Raw genomic sequence first — 26,365 nt, 5'->3', positions numbered from 1 at the left:
AGTTACAAATTAAGAAATAACTACAATTCGAATGAAAATGGGATTGTTATAGTTAGTTTAAACACTTCTTGAAAGAGATACATGCAGCCAATTAACTTACTGTAATTTTGAAACGATTTTAAAACAATGTGGCCCAAAATATTCATGTACATGTTATTTTACAATGCCATTGATTTCATCAATTTGCTTTCTCTTCTTCTTCTTTGCCTCTTCTTCTTCCACTTCTTTTTCGTCTTTCTCTTCTTCTTCTTTCTTCCCTTCTTCAACTTCTACCACTTATCATTATTATATTATTTTCTTTACTCTTTATTCTATTTTTCTTTTCTTCTCAAATTCACTCTCATTGTACGTTTCTAGAATCTCAAACTATACTACTCATTTTTCGCCTCCTATAATACCTTTTAAATTCAGACCTACTATATTGTGTTACTCAGTTCGAGGGCCTATTCACATACAAGCTATGTTTTTTATTTAGGCTCCCCACATTTTACATTGTTTTTACCTTGCCTGTCTTATCTATATATTTCGAAATTTCGTACTTATTTTCCGCACATTTTACTTGATTTGAAATGTTTTATTTTGTTATATTTTTTGTTTTGTGTAAAATATAGGCCTACTCTTATACGCCTGTATACAAAAATAGAAAAAGAATTTAAACTGTTTTTGTATGTAAAATGTGGAATAATAAACTTCAATTAACCAACCACCATCGGGTCAATGACTGTCCTCGGCATACTCGACATTCACAACAAACGACCCCCATCTTGGACCTGTTGTTCCCCATTGCCTACACACATTTCTGATCAGACACCATTCATAATAATGTGCATTGCAACACCCATTCACAACACACAATGGGCATAGGTTTTCTGTGATGGTTGGCACACTTCATTAACTTCCTTTTAAAACTACTTTTAAAGAGCCACCCCTAAATATCTGCATACACCCCAACATTCAGTGAAAATTGTGTTTTTATATCAGAGCAAAGTTTTACGATCAAAATTGGTTATCTTGGTAAATTTTGCCAATTTTCTGGGAGAAAGAACGCACTGTAGTCTTCGAAATGAATTGGATATATGCAGTAGTGTTGTTAAAGGTCACATATGGCGCTATATCAATAGTGGAGCCAACACGGACAGACAGTGATGGGTTCAAGCTTGGTGGTCTCCAATTCCCTACGGTCTCCAATTCCCTACACCTACCCTATATTGATATTGTACGAGTGTCGTGGTCGAGTAAATAAGGCGCTTGACTGGAGATGCGAAGGTCCAGGGTTCGAATCCCAACACGGCAATAATATCATTTGGCATGATATTAACCTGCACTTGCTACTCTCCACCCAGGTGTTAAATGCGTACCCGGTAGGATGCGAAGGTTCATGTGGTTGGACAAGCAGGTGCGCGTTTGTAAAATGGCGACTGGCTGGAATGCTCCCCAGGGAGTGGAAAATGTGCATACATTGTGTGCGGGTAAGCCTGAATCCGATGACCGGCGTAATAATATATCTGTAAAGCGTTTAGGCACTTCGTTGTATCGGGCGCTATATAAAAGCTGAATATTATTATTATTGTATTTGAAAAACTCAGGAAATTGATATCGAAGATTCATAATTGTTTTTCCTATTCTTACTGACTATTCAAAGTCAATGTTTTAGAGCAAAGTTAACTAATCTAGGGTCATTACAGCATAGTTGTTAAATCTAGGTGAAATATCACAGATCAAATAACATGGTACCCCCCCCCCCTTGTCTTGATGAGTTTCTTAATTACTGAATATGTTAATTTCGGCCATCTCAGGTCAAAGGTCAAGGTCAAAGAGGTCAGATATATCACAAACACATCTTGTTTTCTATTTCTTTTATTATTTTAAATCATTACATAATGTTCTTTTGAGAGGGAGGGTGGCCCTAGAAAGGACCGTTAAGTAGTCCCTGTCTCTGGGGGGGGGGGAGAGACTTCTGCCACAAGGAGTCTCTACAAGTCGTCCGGGGGGTCTGTCTGTGTCTGGTCCAGGCCTGTGTCATCATCCTCAGCAAGTAGATCAGGGGTGTTGAACTGTGAGGAGAGGTTGAAATTGCCGGTAGCTGGTGGACTGGGTCCCTTCTTGCGTCTGGTACCCTTGGCTGGCATCTCTAAAAGTAGGGTGATCACACTGCCTGTGCACACAGTCTGCCCCATGCACACGCGTACCCGGAAGATATTTGCAAATTTGAAAAACTAACAAAAACGCCTCTATAGGCGGTGTCACACAGAGGCCAAAAATCCGGATTTTAATCATCCGGATTTTAGTTATCCTCTTAATTGCTGTCTGTCATCAATTATCCCTTAAAAAAAACCTTCAAATATCCCTTCAAAAATCCTCATATGAAGCAAGATAATTCTCTCTTGAAAGGATTTTTCAAGGGTTTTTTAAAGGAATTTTTCTGTCTGACACCAATGTTGAAATAATCCCCTTTAAGGTAAATGTTCACGCATACAATTTTGAATAAATTGCTTTTGAACAGGGTCACTATACGAATTCCGCCGAGTTTCCGCACGATTAAAACACGTATCGGCTATATAGCGTTATTGTTTAAGATTGCTTTTCGCCCCCTTCCCGTCCTTTTTTTCCTTGAAATTTTACAGTGACATTCCGAGTTGCAATACACAAACACAGTGCACCTTGGAATCAGTTTTTAAAATCTGTCAAGGGGGCCATTTTAGACAGCATTTCGTACTCTGCATGATTGGGTTAGTATGGACGGCCGTATGTGTCACAGCACGCGTCATCGACTTGTTCATCATGCACCTATAAGCCTTTGGTTTTGCACGCAGTGCTTGCAAGTCATTTCTAGGTCCCTTTCCCTATCCCAATTCCTTTCAAACTTCTTAGGCATAGTCTCCAGCATCCCATCAAGGTCACTGAAATCTTCGTCCGGAATCACTCACGCATGACGGTCCAGGCGCCGTTTTGTCCGTTTCGGGCCGTTTTGGGGGTCTTTAATTCTTTTGCCCTACCTATCTCCACTATCACAGAAGCTACAGACTTCTTAGAAATTGCTCTGGATAGTCCGGGAGAAGCTCTTTCGTTTGACATGTAAAAACACGAGCGTCATTGCACGCATATCGCTGCGACGCGATTGCATTTCTAGTATTATCCTGCTTATTAGGTGATACGTACGTAGACGTATCACCTTTTGATTTCGTCAAGATTTTTATTATTTATTTATTTATTTATTTATTTATTATTATTCTTCCTCGAATTTGTTCGCAGGATATCTCAAGACTGAATAAAGCCATTATCATGAAACTTGCCATGATGATAGATCTTAGTCTAACTTAGAACTGCGTGACTTTTCAAAGACTCAAAATTATCGTGACGTCATCCAGGCGCCATTTTGTGAAAATAAACTTATGATCATATCTTCATAACGGAAAGGAATTTTTCATTCATATTTATCAGGAAGAAGATCAATATCCATCCGGTCAATTTCAGATCAATAAACGTGCGCAAATGCGCGCGTGCGCGTTCGTACGCGCGTTTACGCGCGCGAAAAAAATTAAAATGCTCCAAATCATCCCAAATTTTTTTTGCATACGTTTCAGGCCATATGGAGCATTTGACAAAAAATCACGCAAACGCGCATGCGCGCGCGTTTTTTGCGCGTACTAGCATTTTGCAACATAGAATCGCCGAATGTTCTCTATCATCATATTTGGTACATCTTTCCAAGCATTTTGATAACTTGTTCACCTTTTAATAACGCAATGAGCGTCCGTCAAAGTTGACAGCGCGCGCGGACCTGCGTTATCTTTATCCACAATACATGAGCAAAAACATGTCTATACAAAATTCTTTGTAACTCTTCAGAATAGATAGAAACTCCCAATATTTTTTCATATTTAGATAGGTTATAAGTTGGAGATATGATTTCATGTCTCATTTGACCCTCAATTAACTCATAACGTCATCATAATGGCCTCCAAACTCAAAATTTCAATTTGCATATTATGACGTCAGCATAATTTTGGAAAATTGATTGTATCTCTGTATATATTGATTGATTTTCTTTTAAATTTTGATATGTTCTACCTGAGACAATTTTCTACAAATAAATAATCCACAATTTTCCATTTTGACAAAGGCATCATGGCGTATTTTTGCAATTAAAGAAGGCATGTCAATTTTTCACATTTTACGTGTATTCTCTATGGGACATGACTTTTTCTCAAAACTGGATTCTACACTCCTGTCTTTCGCGAGCAAAATCTCTGTTGTTTTAGCTTCGTTTTCGCTGAACTTCGGATATGTTGTAGCTGAGACAATGAGCTATCACAAGTGCGCCCTTTATTTTTCGATTAGATGCCGGGATCATGCTCATATTTCACTTGCAAAGTAGGATTTCAGAATTCCATTTCCCGTTTACGTGTAATCGCTATGGGAAATGTTTTGGTATATCGGTAACGCACTTGACTTCCAATCTCGAGATCCCTGGTTCGAGTCCGGGTGTCTCCAACAATTTTTTTTCTTCACTTTTTTTTCCTTTTGACCTTCACTGTACCATCTCCTTTGATTATTAAAACACGTAGAATCGCAAATAATGTCACAAACAACCCTTTTTACTTTATTATTACCCTATTTTCACTTAATCCATTACTTTTTGCGTGTAATCTCTATGGGAGATGACTTTTTCTCAAATCTGGAGTCTACATTCCTGTCTTTTGCGAGCAATATCGCCGTTATTTCTGCTTGGATTTTGTTGACTTTTGAGTAAGTTGTAGCTGAGACTATATGCTATCTAAATCAACCCTCATTTTTTCAATAAGATGTCATGATCGCGCTCATGATCATGATCATTATCATCATGATCATCATTATCATAATGATGATAATCATTTATCAATTACATTTTCATTTCTTTGAATAAGATAAAATCGTCAAAAGGTGTTCTTCATGATGTAAATTAGAGTCAAATGTGTAACTGGTTACTGCACAGGGTCAAAGGTCATATATTGTTTAAATCTATCTTCCCTAGATCCATGATGATCAAGGAGACACAATTTAATCTTGACATATGAATAGATCATAATGGGAGAAGCATATAAATGGGAGAAGCATTTTACAAAATAATATATCGTGTAATGCATTATTCGTTATGTAAACCATTATCATACGTATCACCTAATTCGTCTAAGTGACGAATTAAAGTCTAGTATTTATTTTGTGTCTGTATAGAAGAAATTATCATTATTCTTCCTCAATTTTGTTCGCAGGATATCTCAAGAATGGCTGAAGCCATTGTTATGAAACTTTCTCTGATGATAGATGTTAGTCTAACTTAGAACTGCGTGACTTTTCAAAGACTCAAAGTCATCATGACGTCATCTAGGCGCCATTTTGTGAAAATCAACTTATGATCATATCTTCATAACATAAAAGTATTTCTCATTCATAATTATCACGATTAAGATCAATATCCGTCCGGTCAATTTCAGGTCAATAAACGTGCGCAAATGCGCGCGTGCGCGTTCGTCCGCACGTTTACGCGCGCGCAAAAATTAAAAATGCTCTAAACAATCCCAAACTTTTTTTGCATACGTTTCAGGCCATATGGAGCATTTGACAAAAAAATTATGCTCACGCGCATGCGCGCGCGTTTTTTGCGCGTACTAGCGATTTGCAACATAGAATCGCCGAATTTTCTCTATCATCATATTTGGCACATTTTTCCAAGCATTTTGATAACTTGTTAACCCTTTAATAACGCAATGAGCGTCCGTCAAAGTTGACAGCGCGCGCGGACCTGCGTTATATTTATCCACAATACATGAGCAAAAACATGCCTATACAAAAATCTTTGTAACTCTTCAGAATAGATATGAACTCCCAATATTTTTTCATATTTAGATAGATTATGAGTCGGAGATATGCTTTCATGTCTCATTTGATCCTCAATTAACTCATGACGTCATCATAATGGCCTCCAATCTCAAAATTTTAATTTGCATATTATGACGTCAGCATAGTTTTTTAAAATTGATTGTATCTCTGTAAATATGGATCAATTTTCTTTCAAATTTCGATATGTACTAGCTGAGACAACTTTCTACAAATGCAGTATCCACAATTTTTATTTTTGACAAAAGTATCATGGTGTATTTTTGCGATTAAAGGAGGCATGTCAATTTTTCACATTTTGCGTGTATTGTCTATGGGACATGACTATTTCTCAAAACTGCATTCTACATTTCCGTCTTTCGCGAGCAACATCTCCGTTGTTTTAACTTTGTTTTCGGTGAGCTTCGGGTATGTTGTAGCTGAGACAATGAGCTATCTCCAATATGCACTTCATTTTTCGATCATATGCCGGGATCATGCTCATATTTTACTTACAAAGTGGGATTTTAGAATTCCATTTTCGTTTACGTGTAATCGCTATGGGAAATGTTTTGGTATATCGGTAACGCACTTGACTTCCGACCTTGAGATCCCGGGTTCGAGTCCGGGTGTCTCCAAAAAAAACATGTTTAACTTTTTTTTTTCTTGTTGACCTTTCACTGTACCATCTCCTTTGATTATTCGAACACGTATAACCGCAAATAATGTAATAAACAACCCCATTTACTTATTGTTACCCTATTTTCACTTAATCCATTACTTTTTGCGTGTAATCCCTGAGGGAGATAATTTTTTCTCAAATCTGGATTCTACATTCCTGCCTTTTGCGAGCAATATCGCCTTTATTTCTGTTTGGATTTTGTTGATTTTTGAGTATGCTGTAGCTAAGACTATGTGTTATCTAAATCACCCCTCATTTTTTCAATAAGATGTCAGGATCCCGCTCATGATCATGATCTTCATCATGATCATCATGATCATCATTATCATAATGATGATAATCATTTATCAATTACATTTTCATTTCTTTGATAAGATAAAATCGTCAAAATGTGTTCTTCATGATGTAAATTAGAGTCAAAGGTGTAACTGGTTACTGCGCAGGGTCAATGGTCATATTTTTTCAATCTATCTTCCCTAGATCCATAATAATCAAGGGGACACAATTTAAACTTGACATATGGATAGATCTTAATTGATGAAGCATTTCATAAAATAATATGATATCGTGTAATGCATTCTTTATTATGTAAACCATTAGCATACGTATCACCTAATTCGTCAAAGTGACGAATTAAAGTCTAGTTGTAATTGATATTGTGAACATAAAGTAACATACCTGAATGACACCATAGCAACACCACCATGACAATAGCCAGTCCGTTTCTTGAGCGATGTCCCGACATGACGTCAAAATGTGCTGCCTGTTATCTCGTAAAAACGAAAGTAAAGTTTTACAGTTTTCTCGTGCTCAGAAGATGAGATGATCACTTTCAAAGAAAGAAGGAAAATATCAATAAGTATTCACAGACCATATACGTATACAACGGATGAGGGTTTCTAAAATGTTTATCGCTATAGGCTTTACACTGATGTTCGTAATGCCTATATGTTCAAAGGTTTGTTCACAATCGAAAAATATTTTCGATTATCTATTTGTATTTGTATTTTTTTCCTTTGTGCCCGTGTGTCAACGTGATCTGGTTCCGAATCTATGTTTAGGCCAACAGTCTTGACGAGTTCTTTATGACAGTACATATACCCTTGACTTGGTCACGCCGTGCGTCTACTCAGTAAAAACAAGATACACAATTTTACTCAAATGATCTTTCCACAGCCGCAAGCACTAGATAATTCTGTTCAGAGACTGACAGACCAAGCAAGCTGCTGTCAAGTTGTTACAGTTTGTCCACTAGAGAGTTACAGGATTGCAAGCTAGATAGATGGATATGTGCGAAAGGAAATGCCGTTCATCAGTTTTGGTACGGGATCCAACCTTAGTTGCAATACAACTGACAAAAGCCTCCTCAATAAATTGGTTCCGCACAATGAGCAGGTTTCAAATCGCTGTCTGAATCCCCGATCATTTCGTCGATGAAATTAGTCTTATTTCCAAAATATTTTCAGCAAAAATCTGTTTGCAAGAAAGCAAGTTAAACAGTGATTTAACTTTATCCAATCTGAGTTCTATGATATGTCTCCAGTATTATTATTATTTATGTCTGCACGACCACCGCCGGTTTAAAAACAATCAGATTAAAGTTCATAAAATCTAGAGAAAAACAGTCACCTGGGCCGCTCGCGTTGTTGTCTGTATTTGATTACAGTGCAATGTAATACTAATATATATCAGATAGCTTAGACAGATACCGAGATGTGATTGGTCCAGACCTCGTCACGTGATATCGATTGCGAGGATCATAATTGTTATATTTTCCTGGCCGGTCACATTCCAGTGTTAAATTCACCAGCTGGTGAAATGAATATATTTTTAATCAAAATGCATGTCGCCCTCTTGAGGACTGTGTGATTACACAAATTCACACCATTAATGGTCACTTCCCTGGAAACCTTGATTTGAGTGACTGTTGAGTGATAATTAATATTGATGGCAAAGTTGCCAAGTACACTTTTTCATACAAGATTAAATTGATCTGTCCGATAGTAGATTATTTTGTTTTTGAGGAAGACGTGAGGGTATGTCTATACAAATTCGAGCTGTGACTTTTAACCTATACGGTATAATTAGGCAGCCTGTTTAGACTCTAAATATGAAAGAACTTATTGATCTTAATTTTTTTTAAATGTCTTGACTATTTATTTCTGTATCTCAAACCAATACGTGAGCCCTGATATATATTCATCAAAAGCTATTGATCTATTGTTTTCCTTTAACATATTCAATGATAGCTTGTTCCTTTCATCGATACTGTGGATACATTCTCAAGTATCGATTTATCACCGGAGTGTTGGCTCAGTCAGTAGAGCGTCCGCCTCACAACCGGGAGGTCGTGGGTTCGAGCCCCGGCCGCGTCATACCAAAAGACGTTAAAAGATGGGAGTTGTTGCTACCTTGTTTGGCGTTCAACAATAAGGAATAGAGCAACGTCGATCTGGCGCTACTCAGTGGCTGCCGGGCTCACGATCAATTGGGCAAAAAGAATTTCCGTTCCGGTTTAATAAAATTTGGAGTGGGCTATTATTATTTATATAATTATTATGAACATGATGAAACTATACATTAACAATAGTAATGCATTATGATATACAAAATACAAAAACAGCAGCATTTTTTGTTGTTACTTATTGAAGTTTTGTAATTATTATAATTGCTATTGTCAGGGCAGTTTAGGGCAGTTTCATTGCACTCAGGTTAGTCAAGTTAGTTAGTGCGATATCGATAATGCAATTTCCATGCGGGCGCGTGCATTATCACGAGGGCACTGACTTAACTTCGTACACTGGAACTGCCCTTACACACTCGCAACCATGCATTATTTGTTTCATAAGAGGGGTCGGCAATACATTCTTACAATATAGTCTGCACCAAGAGTATAGATCTAGATATAAGATATAGATCTCGGCCTAGAATACTCTAGACCACTTCATGTTATGCCGAACATTACATTTGCTGAATTACGCGATAGCGATATCGGCAGATATAGAGCATTGGTTATCAATTTTGGATGAAAGAGTTTGCACATTGGGAAAAAATGCACGCCCACGTGATGTCACAATTTGAATGCTGCCTTAGATTCTCGACAGATCACCTATTGTTTTCGTCAGAATTTTCTTTATTATTCTTTATTTTTATTTCTTCCCGTTTTTTGTGCCCAGGATAACTCAAGTTTGGTTTAGTCAATTTCATTAAATTTCGACATAATTATAGGTCATTGTCATGAGACGTGACAGGAACATTTTCAAGGTCATTAGGTCATCGTGACGTCATCCAGGCGCCATTTTGTGAAATCACGTTATCCATCATATCTTCATGATGCATAAGCAAAGGTCATTCATATTCATATCACATATACTTTAGGTCAAGGGTCAACATGTCATGTCATCAAAGGTCACTTAAAGGTCATGACGCTAACCACTAATTTCGCTGAAACGATTCTCCTCCTCCCCGTTCTTCTTCATCTTCTACTTCCTAGTAGTAGTAGTTGGAGTAGTAATAGCAGCAGTATCATAATGATCATTGTTATATTTATAATTATAGTAAATATCGTAATTATAATCATTATTATAAAGCTTATTTTTTATTATAATTCTTATAGTTATTTGTATGCTTCTTCTTCTTATCATTATTATCGTATACACAATACGTCATGTGCCAAGAATTTATTGCTATGATACATCCAAGATGTCTACCAAAACTGTCAATTCGTTGCTGACATAATCAAGCCAAAAGAAGAAAGATTAGAATTTCTATTTTAAATTGAAATAAATTATATAGGAGAAATACATAGAGAATACAATCATGATTTGGAACTAGGGGATTAACATGGACATATTGCACTTGCTTACATGACCACATTATATCTTATTCATTCTGCCTCCAATGTTTTCAGACTGTTTTCAAAACAATATCATGTTTGTCGATCATAGTTCTATGTAGCTTGATGTCTCATGGTAATTTAATCAATCTAAGCAACAATTTCTGAATTTTAGCGACAATCGTTCGCCATTGCTGTTCTTTAAAGAGAAGGTTGAGTTCTGGGAAGAGGTGAAAAATAATTTGTGAGCATTACTCATTCTTATTATGCAAGTGTGGAAGAACATCAGTTAAGACATGTTCCCTAAAAAGCATGGCTCTTCAAATGCCTTCATATTCTAAATATGCATGTAACATCGTAAAAATCGGGGGCCGGCTTTTTACGCCACGTGTTCGTGTAGTCCCATATACATCTTTCTGTGCAAGTGTTTGTAACTTTACCAAGACTTGGCCACATTTCTTATCATTTTGATGATTCCAGAACCTTGCAATACACACAAATTCTTATATGCTAGATGATCAACCTTTTCTGGTCGGTTCCACACCGTTTCTTTCACAATGCAATCGCATGACCAGAACTCAACTTCATCTTTAATACTATTATGACGTGCAGTAACAAATTGAAATTTCAGAACTCGTGATAAATTCGTTTAACAGTTGATTCTACTTGGTTGATTCTATTGTTCGGATTATTTAGCAGAACGAGATAGAAATTGACATTCTCATGGCTAACGACTTTGCGTTAGTAGTTGTTCATCGTCTCTACAATGCTTTTTGAACAATATTTGGTGACAAAAGACGGCATTTCTATGAAGCTTCAAAAGCCATCAAATAACAACAACATGGCACACAAAAAGATCCTCAGTACTGGGTCTGATTTAAGGAAAACCTAATTTGAACCCGGCCATATTCTCTCTCTCTCTCTCTCTCTCTCTCTCTCTCTCTCTCGCTCGCTCTCGTTTGTCATTGCCTTCATTTTTCCTCGCCTCGTATATTCTTACCACGGAATATAAAATGTTTATGCCTTAATCATTGAGAATATACTCACTAATATCGCTGAAATGATTCTTCTCCTACCACTTTTTCTTCATTTACTTCTTCTTAGTAGTTGTAGTAGTAGTAGTAATAGCAGCAGTATCATAATATTCATTATTATTATCATTGTTATATTAATTATTATAGTAAATATCGTAATTATAATGATTATTATAGTAATTATGTGTTATTGTTATTATTTTTATAGTTATTGGTATGCTTCTTCTTCTCATCATTATTATCGTATGCACAATACGTCATGTGCCAAGAATTTATTGCTACGATACATCCAAGATGTCTACCAAAACTGTCAATTCGTTGCTGTAATATCATCAAGGCAAAAGAAGGAACATTAGAATTTCTATTTTAAATTGAAATAAATTATATAGGAGAAATAAATAGAGAATACAATCATGATTTTGGAACTAGGGGATAGTAATAGCAGCAGTATCATAATAATTATTATTATTATCATTGTTATATTTATTATTATAGTAAATATCGTAATTATAATCATAATCATAATCATAATTTAAGGAACACTTAATTTGAACCCGGCCATATTCTCTCTCTCACTCGTTTGTCATTGCCATCACTTCCCTCGCTTACTTCATTCTTACCACGGAATATTTAAAGTGTATGTGAAGGCCTCATTATGTTAATTAGGGTCAATGGTAAAATTTTCTCAATATATCTTACATACATCCATAATGATCAAGGCTAAACGGTAGAAACTTGACATATGGATAGATCATAATGGGAGAAGCATTTTATATAACAATATGAAATCGTGAAAATGCATTCTTCATTATGTAAATCATTAGCATACGTATCACCTAATTCGTCAAAGTGACGAATTAAAGTCTAGTTATTTTTGTTGTTAATAAACTCAAACTCAAACTCAAACTCAAACTCAAACTTAAACAAGATAAAACACATAATCATAATATACTGGGTGAAAAGTCAGTAATTTCTTTATATTCAATAAACATCATTGTGCCGGTAACTATCTGTTGTGGCTTTACATTGCAATGACATATCAGATAGTATCATCAATACCAGGTTTTATGATTTTAAAGAAATTTGGATTTGAATCCCAATGCTCTCTCTTTCTCTCTCTCTCTCTCTCACTTGCTTGCAATGCGATTTTGAAAATGCATGTGCTCTTTTGAGGGAAAATCTATTTAACCAACGATTGCACTTTTTTAGCAATAATCGTTCGCCATTGCTTCTCTTTAGAGGTGTTGTGGTCTAGTGGATAAGTCGTCGGACTGTGGATCACATGGTGCTCGGTTCAAGTCCCACCACAGCACTAATGTCCTTTGACAATATATTAATTTACATTTACAACGCTCCTTCCATGTTTAAAATGGGTACAGGAAGGAAGGAATTCCCTGAATGCTGTGAGCGCCAAAACCGGTAGCCTTGTCGAGCCGAGGTAATATTGAAGCGCCTTGATAGTCCGGGAGCCAGGGGGGGGGGGGGGTCAACCTAGCTGGAAAGGAAACCAATTTTCATATGCACAGATGTAAAGATCGCATAGCTCCATATGGCATGAACCACCATGCGTTTGGTGTCATATGAAAGATAGTTAAATTATCTATATTTTGATACCTATTTCACGAAATTAAGATTAATCAACAACGCAAATTTAAGTAAAACACGTGATTTTGGGTGATTTTCTTTTCTCGAAATATTGAATTTTATCCTCAAAAAATATTTCCATATATCAAAATCGGAAAATGTATTTTCTCATAACTTTCCAGGAATGTTCTTATGTACAAAGACAATATCCTGTGCAAAGGAGAAGTTTATATATCTTTTCAATAAAAAATTAAAGCAATCCAAAGTTATTAATTTGATTTCCGCAAAACAACATTTTCTGCCCATGTGTTTATTAACTCTATGTATATACGGGTATTCGTGTATTAAGGACCTGTTTGGTGTGTTTACATCGAGTTTTAAAGATCACTTTTAACTTAAACCTATAATTACCATGTATTTGGTGTCGAAAGGTGGATAATTAAAATACCTTCATCCTGATATCAATTTCAATGAGTGATGTAGTGTGTGAAATATTAATTTTGAGCTAAAAGGGTGCTTTATTGTAAATATTCCCCTAATTTTGGCCAGTATCTCAGTATATTAGCTGGAAAAAAGTAAGTAGACATTTAGAAGTGCAGAAAGTTCAAATGATTTAGAGCGCTGAGTGCAATTGATTAGTTCTTCTTCTGTACTCTAGGATGTTTCAGGAAATGTGGACATTGAAAGTTACCTTGTCATAATCTTGCCTATTATCAAGAAAGTTTAGTGCATCGATCAACATGTATATAATATAATATTGCAATGTTTGGTTTAATGGTTTATTTTGCCTGACTACTAAAAAAACATGTGTATGCTTGTAAGCAACAAATACTCCGCATAATTTATATTGTGATAAGATTAGAATGAAATCAACTTTTCTCATGAAATAGTTTCGGCTAGGTATGCAAAGTTATTTTTTCTCTCGAATACAAGTTATTCGGTACAAAAATCGAAGAAACATTATGAAACTACTAAAAGGGCCGCTTTTTGGCGGGGGGCGTCCCCCTGGCCAAACCCACCACTTAGAACATGCCAGACGGTCAATTTGTTATATGGGGCTTTGGGATCTTTACATCTGTGCACATGAAAATTGGTTTCCTTTCCAGCTAAGTTGACCCCCCCCCCCCCCCCCTGGCTCCCGGACTATGAGCACCTTGCATGGTGGATATGTGCGCTAAATAAATATCAAGTAGTAGTAGTATTATGTAATACTACTAGGATATGGAATAGCAGTTTACTCTTTGGGGACTTGTGTAACAAGTTGTTCATTTCACAGTTGATTTCACTTGGTTGTGTTCACTGTTCGCCGGAATTGGCACACGCAGAGAGAGAAACGAATATTCTTAAAACCAACGACAATGTATTATTATTACTCATACCTTTTTATCGTCTCATCAATGCTATTTGAGTAACAACAGCTTATATTGTTAGGCTTTCTGAAAAACATTTCAATTGCTTTTTAGAAATTTCTGTTTGCACTCAGTTGACCCCGCCGGTTCGATAAAAAAAAAATGTTTTTTTCAATAACAAGATCTTTTCAATATTTGTCAATAACAAGATAATAATTTACTGGGTGAAAAGTCAATATCTTCTTTACAGCAATAAACATCATTGTGCTGGTAACTATTTTACGTGGCGTTATGAGGCAATGACAAAGCAGGTTTTATGATTTTAAATAAAATTGAATTTGAATCCTTGTCCATGTTTTCTCTTTCTCTCTCTCTTGCAATCCGATTAGGAGTATGTATGTGCCCTTTTGCCCCCTTCCCATGGAGCTACATAAATAACTCCTATTCCAGACTGTAAATCTTACAAGTAAAAATTTTACTAGAAACAATGAAGATGAAGTAAATACTTGCTATGGCTAATGTTTCCCATGTTTGCAATTCGATGATATCTTGTGGGTTCATGATTTACAATGCATATCGATGATATAAATTAGAATGGATATTCATATCATTCATGTACATAATGAGGATGAAATAATATTTTTTTTACACACTGTAGCCACGACAGTGTCAACACTATACATTTCTTGAAAGCCCAACAATCCTACTATTACACCAGGATTTGGTCTACTTTTAATCATCGAAATAAGTAAAGAATATAATCGTGATAATTATAGACAATAACGTATTGTCTTTAAGCTTAACTTTATTTGCATCTGTCTCGAGTTTTGCTTTGCATTTCGGTACTGGAGGACTAACTGGAAAAAAAGAACGTGTTGCGTAATCGCATTATGTCTTATTCATTCTAGTTGTCATGTTTTCTGACCGTTTTCATGACAATATCTTTTTTGCCGATTTTAATTCTGTCTCGCTGCATGAGTCACGATAATTTTGTGGGAAAATCTATTTAAGAAACAATTGCATTTTTAAAGCAATAATCGTTTGCTATGGCTCCTCTTTAGAGGTGTTGTGGTCCAGTGGATAAGTCATCAGACTGTGGTTCAAATGGTACGCAGTTCGAGTCCCGCCATGGCGCTAATGTCCGTTGGCTACATTTACCACGCTCCTCCTATGTTTTAAATGGGTACCGGTAGCGCATATTTAATTTACACAACTGTTTAGCCAGTTCAGTCAAGTATACTGTGTGAATGACTAGAGACAGAATCTAACATTACTCTTCTCGGTAATTCGTCCTTGTTTTCACGAAGTGACGGTAGTGAGGAAAATCGTAACGCAAAGTGAATGCAATTTTTTTTCACTACCGTCACTTCGTGAAAACAGCGACGAATTTTGGATTGCTGGAGATGGTACATACTCGGGCGTGTAGCTATAGCAGCGGCTGCGATTAGCTGCATTGATTGTAGGCAGGGGCGACGATCCCAGTGGGTACGGTCGAGGGGACAAGTCCCCCCCGGAAAATTCGAAAAATTTCAAAAAATGTATAGCAAATACTGACTAAAAACTGCAACACACTTCAGGGGCGGACCTAGCTTCTTGCCGAGGGTGTTTTTTTTTTGTTTTTGTTTGTTTTTTTTTTTTTTTTTTTTTTGGGGGGGGGGTTAGTGAACAATAACCAAAAGAAACAAATCATTTTGCTACCCGAAACTTTAAAATCGCGCCGACAAATATTTCGCTCATTAGAGGGTAGGTGGGGGTGAAGTGAGTATTAAAAAAAAACATTTCCCCCCCCCCCTTATTTCAATTTAAAAACAAAAACAAAATTGTTTTCACTTGGCAAGCAAAAAAGGGGTTTAAACCGCCGACCCCCCGCCCCTAGATCGCCCCTGAGTGCAGCGTTTAGACTAATAAAAATGCAAACAAATCTTCTCGCTCGTTCGCTAGCATCCCTCGCATATTGTCCTTCAAAACATACAAGTAAATATTGTACAAAATCTGTATTCCATTGGTTTCACGTAAGCACAGTTTACACTGTATGTTTACACGATTAAGAGTTATAGCTTGCTCTTTTCAGTTAGGAGTAACTACAACATATTAAGTGTATATATTTGCCAGGCTGATATTTTAACATCGGTAGAGCAGTGGTCTTGTAATCCGGTGACCCGGGTTCGAAACCAAGTCGATGCGCTAGTGCCCTTTGGTAAGGCATTAATCTTCATCACCAGGTTCCTCGTCCGTATGGTTGCTTACTAACAAGCATTTAAGCTTTCTTAAGAGAGGTAAAATAACCACCACCAGGCTGATATTTGTCATTTCAACTCCCATAGCGATATCAATATACGCGTATATGACAGAGTTCTAGAGTGGAAATAGAAATCCCATCCATGCCCAAACTCCCTACTGATTCTAAAATTTACCTCCTAAAATAATATTTACAACCCTTCGGACTGCCCACTAATTACCAGCAAAGTAAAGAAGATATATTGGTTTTATAATATAGTTTGGCTAAGGAAAGTAATTTTGTTAATACAACAAAATGTCTAAAAACCTGTGAGGGGGTAGTCAGTGCCTTCACCTTTGCCCCTCTCGTTCACTATGATCCCTCGTCCCTCGCACTGGCGTACTGATGGGGGCTCGGGGGCAGATGCCCCCCCCCCCCAAAAAAAAAAATAAATAAATAAAGAAAGAAATTAATAAATTAAAAATAAACAAAATCAAACGTTTTCTCTCTTTTTTGGTAAATTATACTGTTGTATGCGTTTTTGGAAAATTACCAAATTTACAGTCACCCAAAACTATGCTTATTTAGAGGCCTACATGCGATGCGAAGACCCGCGGATGGGGGGCTCGAGCCCCCCCCCCCCCCCCCTCTTCCCCGACCCCCTTTTTATGGAAAAAGTATGCTGAAGACAACCTGCCAGTGTCACAAAATATGGGGTATCAAAATGTGCTCGTCTGACCGTAATTAAAACCTAAAATTCCTGAGATTGCGGGGGCTCCGCCCCTTTGGCTCTACAAGGGGCCCTTAGGTGGCCACTGGATGCTTAACTGAACGTTATTAGATGCGTAAAACCCCTGAGCTTTAGGGGGCTCATTGACCCCACGCCAATTAATGACATGACAGTGTCACAAATAAGGTATCAAAATATGCTTATATGATCGTAATTAAATGCCTAAAACCCCTGGACTTCAGGGGAGTACACCCCTTGACCCCAGTTGGGGATTTGCCCCGGGTCCCCAATCAAATTTACGCTCCACTCGCTTCCCTCGCTATACGCTCTACCTTATCAGTGGTGGTGATGCGGATTATTTTTGTCTGCCCCCTCAACCTTTTTGCTCATTACGCCACTTGTCCGTCGCATTTCGCCCCCCCCCCCCCCCCGTCATGACAAGAAATCGCCGCCCCTGGATGTAGAGCATACAATTCAGATGTATTTTGAAACAAGTTCAAGGCTCCAACAGAGTGAATGAAACAGCGATAACACTAAAAGAACACGAACAACAACTAACATAACTTGAGGCCAACGTCTTTCATTAGGAAAACGTCTTAGATTGGACTTAAATTGTTCTTGTTATTGTCTTACCCTCTTTTATCGAACTGATTTTGATTCTTATTTACGTTTATGATCCCACGGCCGGAAAATGAAAACTGCCTCGCACTTTTGGTCAGTTAAACGTGTATTCATCGTTCAACGCCCCAATTCAATTCCAAATTTCCAACGTTAAATTACAAAATGGTTATTATCTTTCTAGAAAGAAGTTGTATGCAGGACTGCACACCAACAGGAATACACTTGTATTTCGATGTCATGGGCTCTTTAAACAGAGTGCGATCCCCATCCAGCCAGGTACCATATTTAGTAATATCATTCTGTGTAATGTTTTTTTTAAAGGAAAATGGAAATTCAATACTGGTATTGTTGTTGGATAACATCACGCATTCTGATTTGATTGGAGTTATATCTCATTACAGAAACAGTGTATTAAAAGGCTTACCACCGCCATTAAGCCAGGCACCAAATTTAGTAATCTTCTTTTGTGTATCTAAAGACCGAGGTTTCCCAGGTTTTTTTTAGGAGAATGGAGTGTTGATATTGTTAAGTTGTTCGATAACATCACTCAGTTTGATTCGATTGTGTCAAATAATCTCATTAATGAAACAGTGTAAATGCTATATAATCTCAAACAAACCTACAACATTAAACGTAGTGCCACCGCCATTTGGCCAGGCACCAAATTCAGTAATCTTCCTTTGTGTTTCTAAAGACCGAGGTTTCCCACATTTATTTACGAAAATGTACATTCAATACTGGTAAGTTGTTCAATAACATCACTAGTCTGATTTGATTCCAGATATATCTCATTAATGAATCAGTGTTAAAGAGAAAGTTGAGTTCTGGGAAGAGGTGAAAAATAATTTGTGAGCGTTATCATTCTTATTATGCAAGTGTGGAAGAACATCAGATAAGACATGTTCCCTGAAAAGCATTGCTCTTCAAATGCCTTCATATTCTAAATATGTCATGTAACATCGTAAAACTCCGGGGCAGGATTTTTACGCCACGTGTTCGTGTAGTCCTATATACATCTTTCTGTGTACAGTGTTTGCAACATTACCAAGACTTGGCCAAATTTCTTATCATTTTAATGATTCCAGAACCTTGCAATACACACAAATTCTTATATGCTAGATGATCAACCTTTTCTGGTCGATTCCACACCGTTTCTTTCACAATGCAATTGCATGACCAGAACTCAACTTCATCTTTAAAGCTATATATTCTTAAAAGAACCTACACCACTAAACTTAGTTCCAACGCCATTGAAGGGTCTTGGTAACGTTATTCAGTGGTGACTTCAATGCAAAGTGTAAAATTAAAGACAAAAATTAGTTCTGGTCATGCGATTGCATTGTGAAAGAAAAGTTGTGGAACCGATCAGAAAAGGTTGATCATCTAGCATATAAGTATTGGCGTGTACTGCAAGGTTCTGGAATCATCAAATTGACAAGAAATATGGCCCAGTCTTGGTAAAGTTACAAGCACCGTACACAGAAAACAAGGATAAACACACTCAGTTTGATTTGATTGGAGATATATCTCAGTAAAGGCTATACAGTTTCAAACAAACCATTGAACTTCAAGCTCACTCACACATGATATATAGCGACACATCCAAGGCTACTTATTATTTCAAGTTCGTGTATATACTAACGACAACAGTTTCAATATAAATGGAAGTTCTTGTCACTTAAATCATTGGTCTGGAAACAATTATTTGTCCATTGTTGTATATCACATTTTCACTAAAGATGAATTTACATTTTAATGCAATTTTCAAGTTTCCAAGGTTTATTTAGGAGAATAGAAGATTGATATCGTTAAGTTGTTCGGTAACATCATTCAGTTTGATTTGATTGGAGATATATCTCAGTAAAGGCTATTATAGTCTTAAACAAACCTATATCATTAAACTTCAAGCTCACTCACACATGATAATTATATTGCGACACTTTCAAGGCTACTTTTTTTTTCTTCAAATTCATGTATATATAAACGGCAACAGCTTCAATATCAAATGTAATTTCTTGTCACTGAAATCATTAGTCTGGAAACAATTATTTGCCCATTGTTGTATATATTACGACATTTTTCATAACGATGAATATGCATTGTAATGTAATTTTCAGGAAAACCATACTTGTCATTTGTTATATGTTATAGGCAAATTGTTAATCTGCTCGATAGGATAATGTGAATAACGTGTCAAATAATAACATCATTACGTGCTATTATTAACAGGACTAGACATTTAAAATATATAAAACATGTATACACTATTGCCAGCAAGCAAGTTTTTCAACAAAGAATTCAGAATTTGAAAACATTTTACATTTTATTCAGGACAGATTAAATATGCTTTCAGGCATGCCCTACACTCTTAGTTGGACCGTAACAGTTGTCTTCTAAAGACTTCCATGTATATATTAATTTAAAGGAGGTCAATAATCATTAAATGCTGTGAGCGTCGAAATCGGCAGCCTAGCATAGCCGGGTAATGTTGGAGCGCCTTGGGGACCCTGCAAGGTCGATACGTGCGCTATATAAGAATCCAATATTATTATTTATTATTATGAAAACACCACTTTCGCTAGGTTGACACATCAATATATACTGTGCACATATTTAACAATTTGAAAATATTTTTTCTTGGGGGGGGGGGGACGGGGCAATCAAGAAAGGAACCAATATGTGAACATCTGGGAACTGGCCCATGGCCCATAGGTCGCTTTACAAAAAGGGCATACATAGTCCGTTTTGTGGATACTTTTTTGAGCAAAACACAAAGTAGGTGGAGCAACATCCGCATACGTCACATCACAACAATGGAGGTTTTGTGTCTGTGTCCTTCCCTGGCTTTTTACACGACACATACATTTCCTCATGTCTTTTGCGAGATGCCCCACCTTCCGATGATCTAATCCCTTGTAGTAGGACACCAGCCTGTAGGTCCCGTGACCAATCTCTGGGAACAAAGGTTTAAAAGTGTTTTTGTGTTCCCTGATGATTACCGAACAATTTTGACTTGGCCTTTCCCCTTGAAAATCCCGGGCATTTTCGTGAGGGGGCCAACAAAGGTCAAACAGGAGTCGACATTCAAATATATTCAAATCGTGTCGATATGCATATCAAATGACTCGTCTGGTCATGAGGATTACAAAATGTATAGTTTGTTATACTATACCTCTGACCTAAAATGAGGGCGCTATGGTAAAAAATGTTTAGTTTGTTATACCTCCGACCTTTAATGAGGGCGTTATGGTAAAAAAGGTCAATGCACTTTAGACTGGTGGTGAAATTCACCAACACGTCCGATTCTAATGATTTTAGTGTCTAATAATATGTTTTCTGACATGGCAAATTCAACTAAAGTAAAAATGCTTACCTTGACCATGACAATTCAAAATGGCTGCCGTTTCGGTGACAAACATTTAACAATTTCTTATCCATGGGTTTGGGGGAAATGTCAAGGTTATTGAAACCACTTTTGATTTTAAAAGTTGCTTAGTTGAATTTGTTATGTCAGAAAACATATTATTAGACACTAAAATCATTAGAATCGGACGTGTTGGTGAATTTGACTACCAGTCTAAAGTGCATTGACCTTTTTGACCATAGCGTCCTCATTTAAGGTCGGAGGTATAACAAACTATACATTTTTGGAATCCTCATGACCAGACGAGTAATTTAATATGCAATTTGATAAGGTTTACTGTGTTGGTGAATTTGACCACCGGTCAAAAGTGCGCTGACCTTTCAACGTTTTTGACCATAGCGCCCTCATTTAAGGTCGGAGGTATAACAAACTATACATTTTTGGAATCCTCATGACCAGACGAGTAATTTGATATGCATATCGACATGATTTGCATATATTTGAATGTCGGCTCCTGTTTGACCTTTGTTGGCCCCTCACGAAAATGCCCGGGATTTTCAAGGGGCAGGCCAAGTCAAAATTGTTCGGTATTCATCAGGGAACACAAAAACACTTTCAAACTTTTGTTCCCATAGATTGGTCACGGGACCTACAGGCTGATCTCCTACTACTGGACATAGAGCGTTCTGCAATTGAAAGCGAAATGTGCGAGTCAGGGGCTGCGATCCAGGGGGGGGGGCAAAAAATGAATATTCAGCTTGCTCTTTTAAAAAGTCCCTTCCTGCCTACTTACTAAAATGTACCTGCAAATATTTACAACCCTTTGGACTGCACACTAGATACCGGCGAAGTAAAATTGAAGTGTGAAAAAAGTATATTGCTTGTTTTTATACATTAGTTTTGCTAAAGAACGTAAATTTGTAATACAACAAACCTGTGAGGGGGTAGCATTTAACTATATAATAAGACTTATCATATAGCTCTATGGGGGGGGGGTAGTCACTTCCGTCACCTCCTCCCCTTTCACTGGCGTGCTGATGGGATTAAATCAAAATTAAATCAAACATGGTTTATTTCTAACTTGATACCAGCATTTTACAAATGTTGCTAAAATGGCATTATTTTCCACTGGGCTCCCAGGGTTCTACCCCCTGGACCCCACCGAGGGCCATAAGGCGGGCCCTTAGATGCTCATCTCAGCCTGATCGTAATTTGATGCCTAAAACCCCTGAACTTCTGGGGGCGCCGCCCCCTACACCTCACTCCAAATTAGTGACCTGCCAGTATCACAAAATAGGTATACAAATATGCCCATCTGACCGTTATTACATGCCTAAAACCCTGAATGCTCATCTGACCGTAATTAAATGCCCAAAGAACCCCTGAGCTTAATGAGACTCCACCCCTTGACTCCCGCCGGGGCTTTGCCCCTGGACCCCACGCCAATTTAGGCTCCACCTGCTTCGCTCGCTTTGCTCTACCTGATCGTAAATAATTGAGCCCCATCCCCTCAAACGTTTTTGCTCATTACGCCACTGGTCCATCTTGCTAGCTCATTATGTTCCCTCGTCATTCGCATTTTGTCCCCCCCCCCCCCGGTCATGAAAATAAATCGCCGCCCCTGATTGTAGATTGTAGAAGCCCTAATTAATTGGAGAACCAGCTAGCTAGCTTCCATTTATCCTCGTGTCTGTCGTCGTGTATTTCTATGTTTTTCCTTCCATCTATCCTCTTCTCTTACGCTATGTCTTCGTTCTCCTTTAAGTTTCAATTGCTGTTTAGCAATTTCTGTTTGCACCAGGTAGACCCCGCTGGTTGGAGAAAAGAAAATTCTGACTTCTTCAATGACAAGATCGAACACACGATAATAATTTACTGGGTGAAAAGTCAACAATTTTTTTCACAGCAATAAACATCATAGTAATGGGTTTTTTGTTTTTGTTGCATTACATGGCAATGACATATCAAAAAGTTTCATTAATACCAGGTTTATAATTTTAAAGAAAATTGAATTTAAATCCTTGACCATGATCTCTCATTCTTTCTGTCTCACTCTCTTTCTCTCTATCTTTCTCTTTCTCTCTCTCTCTCTCTCTCTCTCTCTCTCTTTATATCATCGTCTCTACAAGGCTATTTGAGTATTACAACAGCTTTTATTGTTAGGCTTCCTGGAAGAAGTTTCCATTGCTGTTTAGAAATTTATGTTTGCACCCAGTAGACCCAGCTGGTTCGAGAAGAAAAGAAAATTCTGACTTTGTTCAATAACAAGATCGAACACATGATCATAATTCACTGGGTGAAAAGTCACTAATTTCTTTACGGCAATAAACATCAATGTTGTTGTTACTATTTTACGAGGCATGACATGGCAATTACATATCAGGTAGTTTCATTAATACCAGGTTTTATCATGTTAAAGAAAATTGAATTTGAATCCTTGATCATGCTCTCTCGAACACATGATCATAATTCACTGGGTGAAAAGTCACTAATTTCTTTACGGCAATAACATCAATGTTGTTGTTACTATTTTACGAGGCATGACATGGCAATTACATATCAGGTAGTTTCATTAATACCAGGTTTTATCATGTTAAAGAAAATTGAATTTGAATCCTTGATCATGCTCTCTCTTCCCCTCTCTCTCTCTCTCTCTCTCTCTCTCTCTCTCTCTTTCTTACAATACAATTCCGAAAATGCACGTGCCCTTTTGACCCCCCCCCCCTCGGAGCTACGTCACTGACTCTTATTCCAGACCGTATGTCTTACAATTTAACATTTAACTAGAAACAATGAAGATGAAGTAAATACCTGCTATGGCTAATGTTTCTCATGTTTGCAATTCAAAGATGATTTACAGTGCATGCTGAAGATAAAAATGAGAATGGATATTCATAATCTTCATGTACATAATAATATAATAATAGTATTTAAATAGACAGAATCCAATCTGCATACATTAGTTGTTGCCACACTAATATAGGTGAATGATATAATTTGTATTGAGGAACTTCACAGAGACGTATGTATTACATTGATTACATTACGAAAATTGCCTATTCCCTGCCACGCAATACACTACAGACGGGACTACACGACTAGCACAATGTGTCTCGACCAAGCCACAAAACGGCTTTTTATCAAATTTCAACAGTTGATCATCAAGTTTTAAAACAATTCATGTTATATCCATATTCATGTTGTTATGGTTCAGAAACAATTATCGGGAAAAAAAACTCACCAAAGAGCCGTTCGCGTCAGGGGCGGATCTAGGGGGTTAGGGGTTTAATTCCCCCTTGGGCTGGCCAAGGTGCTTTCTACCCCTCCCCCCCCCCCCCCCCCGAAATAATGGTTGGCATTTTTTTAATGAAATTGTTGTTGTTAGTGTTCACTGTCCCCTACCCAGTACCCACCCCCCCCCCCCCCCCCCCCCCGTAGCAAAAAACTTGATCCGCCCCTGCGCGTTGAAATTCGTCATCCCTCGTTATTAAACGACGAAATACCCATCACCATCTTTGGTACAAGCTCGCTGATTGATTCACGTTGGGCGTCATTGAGAACGCCCGTAGATTTGGCCAAAACCGTTCTATAGATATCAGTACCTCAGCGGTCACCATGATGTTACTATAGTAGCTTCACGAGTTTGCACACGAACCGCAGATTCTCTGTCCGCAATGAGCTTGCGAAATACCCCTAATTTGTGTCGAACTGGCAACAACTAGAACTATGCAGTTTGGATTCTGTCTATTGAATTACTATTATTCTTATGAGGTGAATTAAATAGTTTGTACCGATGCACTTCACAAAGACGTATGCATTAAATTTGGTTACATTACGAAAATTACCTAATGGAATTGCAAATGCAATACCTCCGTACTATACGTACGCATTCACCGAAAAGCAAAACCGCGTATATTGTATCGAGGGCGGCCCGTGTGCGACGGCCGTAAACCTGAGTGATCTGTGTCGTAGAAGGTCTGTCCGTTGCTGAGCGAAAACTCGCTAGCGACTCCGCAATTGCGGCATTGCTAAATTGCGGCGCGTTTGTAGTAAATTGTTAGCACGCTGGTCTTGTGCCTTTATTAGTCAAGGGATCTCACTAAACAATAGTTAGATGTGGGTAAGGAATTAAGTCTCTTGGGTCAGGGATTGCTAGATTTTGTTGACAGTAAGGGAAAGCTAGCCAGAGAAGAAAGGGTTAGAGTTAGGGATGATACACAAAGATAATTAGAAATTCTAGAGATACAAATCGCTTTAGAAAACGTCAGGAAGGAGAATGCGACTCTTACAGGATATAAGGAATCAAAAAAAAACCTAAGTTACCTAATTTTGTAGAAGGCAAGGACAATATTGATTAGAAAATTTTGAGCGCTATGCTAACATTCAAGGACGGCCAAGTTCAACTTGGGCAATGAATTTGGGTGCTCTTTTAGAGGAAAAAGCATTAGAAGTGTACAGTAGACTAGGTTTAGAAGATGCCTACGATTATCCTATATTGAAGGAAGCTATTTTAAAGAGATTTCAGTTGTCTGCAAGTGACTTTCAGAGGAAATTTTACATAGCAGAACCAGGGGCTGATGAATCAGCAAAGCAGTATGTAGTTTGACTATAGCATTACTTTGAAAGATGGCTAGATGTAACGAGAACTCAACGAACCTATGATAGCTTAAAGAATTTGATAGTTAGGCAACAATTTCTAGACCGGTGTAGTCCATGAAGGTCTGCGTTCTTGACGGATCGTACCCCTAAGTCTGTTAAAGAAGTGAAGTGACAGAGATGGCGGAGGTATATGTTTTCGCACATGGAGGTCAGCTTAAGGCCACAAAGCAGAATCACAGGCAGTGTCGTTGGTAATAGACCGGCAGATTCTCGTATGGAGAAACAAGGTGCACATAAACCTGTAATTTCCTTGTTTTGGAGATAGGAAGCCAGTAGGACCCTGCTACCTATGTGGTGAGAAAGGGCATATAGCTAAGGACTGTTGGAGTAAGAATAAGTCCCTGGGAAGTGTAAGAGTTGTAGATGAAGGATCAAGGAAATCGAAACGTAAACAACGTAAAGACAAACATGGTGAGGGAAGAAATAAAAGGAA

The sequence above is a fragment of the Strongylocentrotus purpuratus genome, unplaced genomic scaffold (genome assembly GCF_000002235.5).
Source record: "Strongylocentrotus purpuratus isolate Spur 01 unplaced genomic scaffold, Spur_5.0 spur5_scaffold_20, whole genome shotgun sequence".
In the NCBI taxonomy this organism is placed as follows: domain Eukaryota; kingdom Metazoa; phylum Echinodermata; class Echinoidea; order Camarodonta; family Strongylocentrotidae; genus Strongylocentrotus; species Strongylocentrotus purpuratus.
The sequence above is the reverse complement of the archived record's forward strand: the minus strand, read 5'-3'. Positions refer to the sequence as shown.